This window comes from Hibiscus syriacus, unplaced genomic scaffold (genome assembly GCF_006381635.1).
Source record: "Hibiscus syriacus cultivar Baekdansim isolate YM2019G1 unplaced genomic scaffold, ASM638163v2 tig00001644_pilon, whole genome shotgun sequence".
In the NCBI taxonomy this organism is placed as follows: domain Eukaryota; kingdom Viridiplantae; phylum Streptophyta; class Magnoliopsida; order Malvales; family Malvaceae; genus Hibiscus; species Hibiscus syriacus.
The window spans coordinates 6,887,296-6,893,500 of NW_024061878.1; the positions used below are offsets into that span (position 1 = coordinate 6,887,296).

At 29.0% G+C, this 6,205-nt stretch overlaps 1 non-coding gene across 1 annotated transcript; it reads left to right on the forward strand.

Annotated features, from left to right (window-relative positions):
• The first annotated feature begins 1,157 nt into the window (after nucleotides 1-1,157).
• TRNAK-UUU lies at nucleotides 1,158-1,230 on the forward strand. Its single transcript has one exon. It is a non-coding gene; the product is annotated as a tRNA-Lys (tRNA).
• The last annotated feature ends 4,975 nt before the right edge of the window (nucleotides 1,231-6,205 follow it).

The window sequence follows — 6,205 nt, forward strand, 5'->3', positions numbered from 1 at the left end:
GAATTATAAATACAACTTTAATAGTATCTACACTTTTATTTCCATAACACTTTTAACACCTTACGACTTTATAACATAATCGGTCACTTAATTTATTTCATATTTTATGATAACAATATATATTATAAATATATATCATAATTATGGATTTTAATCCAACAGAAACTTGAAAGTAATGTTTTGGTTCGTTCATATCTACTTTGCATTATGTTATTATTGCTTAAGCACTTCCAAGTTTGTTTAGATCAGACATTAATCTATTACCAGACATCATCCGTGTGTGTTTTTTCTTTGTTGTTATTGTGTCAACTCCATCTACTTTGGAGCAGCCTTGTTTGGAAGTCTGTAATCATTATATGTACTGGTTTCATTGATGGATAATATACTTTCAAGTTGGATTTCATATGTTTTTGTCTGCTGAAACTTAATTAGGGGAGAAGCACGAGGAAGAAGGACTGGTTTGGACTATCATTTCGATGTGGTTGAATTAAAGCTAAAAATATTAATTACTGATCTATTTTCATTTATATCTCTAAATTTTTTTAAATTTTCAAAATTAATATCTAAAATAAATATTTTATATATTTAAAAACACTTTGACATCATCCTCGAATACTTAAATTTTGACCTAAGCAATCTAAACACACTTTTCAAAGTTAAAAAAATTAAGGTCGAAGAAGTAAACAAATACAAAAAGTGTATTTATTTTGGCTTAAAGAATGATTTTATCTTCGTAGTCGGTTAAAATTATAATATTGACTCTCGTTTTAATATTATCAATCTCGTTCATATACAAATGATGATTTTTTTGAATTAATCATTGGTATCCGATCTATTGATCGACTAATCCAGTTCAGGTACTACAGAGGTAAGAGTGACCCTCCCAACCAAGTTTTCTCCATTCACAAACGCCACGATTCGAGCCATGACCTTGCTTAAAGTACCTAATACCTCATCTCACTATTTTTTAATAAAGAGGTCTAACTATTTTTTTTTTAATATTGACTCTCACTTTTAATTTTAGATATCATTAAAATGAATGATGTGATTATTTACATTGAAGGGTGAGCACCAAGAACATGCATATTTATCAAATGTTGAAACGTGTTTCATTAATCAAATGTTATAAATTATAACCGATTTTTCAGTTTCAACTAGCCGTCTTAGCTCAGCTGGTAGAGCGCGTGGCTTTTAACCACGTGGTCGTGGGTTCGATTCCCACAGACGGCGCTATACATCTTCCGTTTTGGCTTTTGCTCCGGCATATGCTCAGTGAGCATAGCTCGGGAAAGCAGCGACTATCTGCTCACAGGAAACGAGGGTGGTGTTGTCGATTCTTGTATTTTTTTTTTATTCAGCTTGCGTTTGTCGTTGACTTTGTTTCTATTGGATCCAACTCCGATACCGGACCAACCGCCGGCCGGTAAAAGCTCAACCTTTTCGTCTTTTATCAGTGATTTCTTCGAGAATATGCTTCAGCTTTTTTATATATGTATGTTCCAAGGTTGGTTTTAGTACCCGCAATTAATCTTTATTTAGACCGTTAATTATTAATTTATGATCAATATAAGGCTTATGCATTTAATTTCCGTGAAACAAGTAAATTGAAAACTAAAGTGAATTCCCAGATAGGAACCAAATAATCTGCAGATTCTAAGAAGATCCCTGAATTACTACAGCCAATGGCATCGACACTACTAAATCCCCGGTTGGATGAACACCCCTAATTTATTGACAACACACACGATGTAAATGCATTTGCTTTAATCCAGAATCTCTAAGAAGAACAATATTCGATTTTTTCATTGTTATTAATATTGTTGAGCAATATCTGAGTCAGTATCTCGTGCATGTGAATACATTCAATCAGTGGTTCCGCGGAACCACTGTTTGGTGAGAGTGGACACTTAAATCCGAATTTTCTTTGATTAGTTACTTATTTTACGGACGTTGCCCACTCTGAAATTTTATTTGTATCCATTTAATTTAAAAATTTTAAGTTGTTAACGTATATATGGTCACCCTGAAAAATAGTTTTAGATATGTCATTGTATTTAATATTAAAGCTTATATAATTTATTTTATATTACATAACTTTTTTAACAAATTCTAAATATAATCCGAAAAGACTTGGTTTTATGTAAACGTAAATATCTTTTTAATTTTTTTAAAACTTTCTCAACATACTTTTTTAACATTTGAATTACTCTTTTTTTGACTATTTATCGACATTTAAATAAAAAATATACTAAAATCCATGAAAATTGTTGAGGTTTTAAGAAAAAAAATATAATGTGAGTTTTCAATTAAAATATTTTTATTTTTTCTTATTTTATAAAATAGAGATGTTTTGTGCTTATGTGTCAAGATGTGTTTTTGTAGAGTAACCTCACATTCTAAATCATATGTATTAAGGTTTGTAAACATGTAATTCCTGGTAGATTATGTACCCCTTTACTCAGTGGTAGAACTAGGGATGGCAACTCAACCCGAATCCGACGGGTTCCGACCCGACCCATTGCCATCCCTAGGTAGAACGACAGCTTGGTGAGAGTGGGAACTGAATTCGAATTTTCTTCTATTAGTTACTTATTTTATTTATGGTGTCACTTTGAAATGTTTTATGCTTACCCAGAAATACGAGTTTTTTCGATTAGTTACTTATTTTACTGACGGTGTCCACCCTAAAATTTTATTTGTTCTCATCCCGTTTAAAAATTTTATTTTATTAGTATATGTATATCCACTCTAAAAAAATTTTCTAGATTCACACATCCTTTATTTATGCAATAACACACAAAGAGCCTTTGCACCTAGAGTCGAGATTTATCTGCCATGAAATTTTAGTTTATTTATTTTTTATTTTAATTAAATTCAAAAAATTACTCCACATTAACATCATTTTTTTTACAGAAAACCCATATTAACATCAAAAATTGGAAAATAGTGACAATTTTAAAAATTTGTATAAAATCAAGTTATTTTACTAAAGTTTATATATATATATATATTGTGATACTATATGAATTAAATTAATGGCAACTAGTGTTGGTACAAATGTGTTAGGTATGGCTCATAAATATACCAGTAAAGAGGACAGGAGATGGAGCGGAGTGAGCGAAGCGAACATCAACTGTCCTTACAAAGAAAGTCTCGTTGTGGGGTTACGAATTATGTGGGTTGGGGGTGCGGGGGCGCAGCTCCCGCGGTACGGTACAGGGTTAATTTTGTAATTATGTACCAGGGTTTTCTATTATAAATAGAGATGTAACCTAGACCTAAAATATCATTGAATAAAAACTTCTAGCGCCGCCTAGGCACCGAGGACGTAAGCATATTGCCGAACCTCGTAAAATTCTCGTGTTCTTTTGTTTTCTTTACCCGTTTTCGTCAACAAAATGTATGAGATTTAAGAATTTGAGTTTGTAAGGTCAAGTTCGAATCATATCAGCGTCACTCTTGATAAACAACCTGTAAATTTCTACGTTAATCCCAATTGAATCTTAGATATGCAATACTTAAAGAACAGAGGTAGCAGTGTTTAAAGAGTTTTGTGGTCTCCTTAATTAAGACAATCTTTAAAATCAGAGGATGGTCACATGTAAGAGAAAGTGTTTTAACTATGCATATTATCTCTATAGACATTTAAGGGGAAGTGTTATAAATACTTATTTATATGAATGTATGTTACGATTAGAACATTATGTACTAAATAAGATTTTGATATACTTAATTATTAAGAATTTAATATATATTATATTTAGAATTCTAAATGATATCTATTCTTTATGTCCATAAATATAAAATTTAGAAAAAAGCATTATATATATTTAATTAAAATATAATATAAATCTCTCTCTTTATTTTTATATCTTTTTTTCTTCTTCTTCGTGTTATTCTTATTGATCCGTTTTTATTTTATTTTATTTTATAGCATACTACACTTTTGACTCGAATCTCATAAACCCTAACACTGGCCTCGACCATCTCGGTCAACAGTAAATGTCGACAGGAATACAAACGTAAAGAATGAAAATTTTACGTCTTCATTATCTTTCCATTTCCATTCAATTAAATTGAAACAGAGTTACTTACACAGATGATCACTTATGTTTATATTTTCTCCACTTTTAATCACTGTTTCAAAAAATAAGATATGATCACCTTCATTTTTATTTAATTAAGATGTGATCATCTCGAGTTAACTGTCGTTAACAACAATTAAATTTTTTATATAATCACACATTTGATTCATGTTATTTACATATTCTCTCAATTTAGTCCTACATATGACATCATTCAATTGGAGGATTAATTTTATTTAATTTAATACATTTATTTCCACCAATCAAAAAATGGCATATGTCACCCTCTGGTTGAAGGAAAGCAAATTGAGGCAAAAAAGATTCAAACCTGGTCACATGGGAAACTAAACATGTACCCAACCATTAAGCCAATCATTGATTGGTCTAAGATAGACAACATGGTGTATATTTTTTGTAACTTATTGTATAATACTCAAATTCATAATATTTTATAAATATTAACTTAAAATATTTTATATTATCTTATTAAAATATTTATGATTAACTTAATTTAAAAATTATTTTATTTTCATTTAAAATATATATTTTATGTTAAAATTTATTTTAAAATATGAGTAAATTGAGTGAACATGTAAATAACATTGATCAAATGTGATTATATCACTATCACACATATTCTATTAATTGTTAATAATAGAGATCAAATGTGTGACCATATCATAATTAAATAAAAACGAAAGTGACTATATTTTATGTTTTCTGAAATCAGTGACCAAAAGTGGATAAAACACAAACATAAGTGATCATCCGTATAATTAACCCATTAGAATAAGAGGCACTCACCATAATATCTTACAAAAAATTCAACAATCCCATTAATTATTCTCCAAATTAGATATATAATAATCATTACAAACATCCACGAGTAGTTATGGGGATGTTTAAAATCTAAAGGTAAAATGATTTGGAAAAAGCACTTTGCTTTAATTCTTCATGCTATGTCGTCATTTAGTTTGGGAACTCATCAGGCCCCTTTTCTTCTTCCTTTTCCATTTTAACATCTAGTATATATATATATATATATATATAATAAATTTTTAATTATAAATAATAAATTTTAAAATATAAAATCTGTATAATCATTATCGGAGTCACATTTATTCGAGGATGGACACTAAAACCCGAATTTAAACCGAAGAGAAAAGGTCAATAAGTTTATAATGACTCTTCTTAAAGCTAGCTAGAAGACCAACCATTGAGGCTAACTATCAAATGAAATCATGGAAATTAAAGATACAAATTGGCCTTTAAAGCCAATTTGATAATACTGTACGAGCTAAGTGGACGTCTCAACTGAGGCTAAGTAAGTGATTAAAATCTCATTTCCAAGGAAGAATTATGATACTAATTATAAATCATTTTCATTACGTTATATCCAATGCTTCCTTTCCAAGGCAAATACTATAACTTATGTACAAGTGTAAACATATGCATATATGTTCATTTGACATCATTCTGGTGTGGTAGCCATGTCGACAACTGTTAATCATATTATTATATTATTAGTGATTTAATAGTAAAATGATATAATTGAAGCGGAAATTAAAGTTCAATGATAATAATAATAATACAAATTATCTTTATTTCTCTCCCTTCGTGACATTGTTTTTCACATCAAATCTCAATCTCAAGTTCCTGACATTTACGTATGACAACTATTTTTTTATTAATATGGAAAAAATCAAGGTAATATATTTTCAAAGATAACTCTTAATCATTTGACGTTAAACATTTATGATACTCAGATCCAAACCTTAAGGAATAACAACGATTCATTACCCATTGCAACTATTATATTTCTTGAGATGTTCCTTTCTAACCTTGTTTACGTACTGTAATTAATTATTTCATTTAAGGTGGTTTCGAGCACTCTTTTAACCTCAACTGCCTTTTAATCTCTATATTAATAGTTTATAACTTTATATATATATATACACACGAATCAAACGATGTCAATAGTTAAAGAGATGACTATTATACTTAGAGATCATATATGTTGGGATATTTAAGCATTTATTGTTAAATGATTAATAATATTTCAAATAAATATTATTTTATAATCATCTCAAACTAATTTATATGAAGAAAAATTGTTAAAA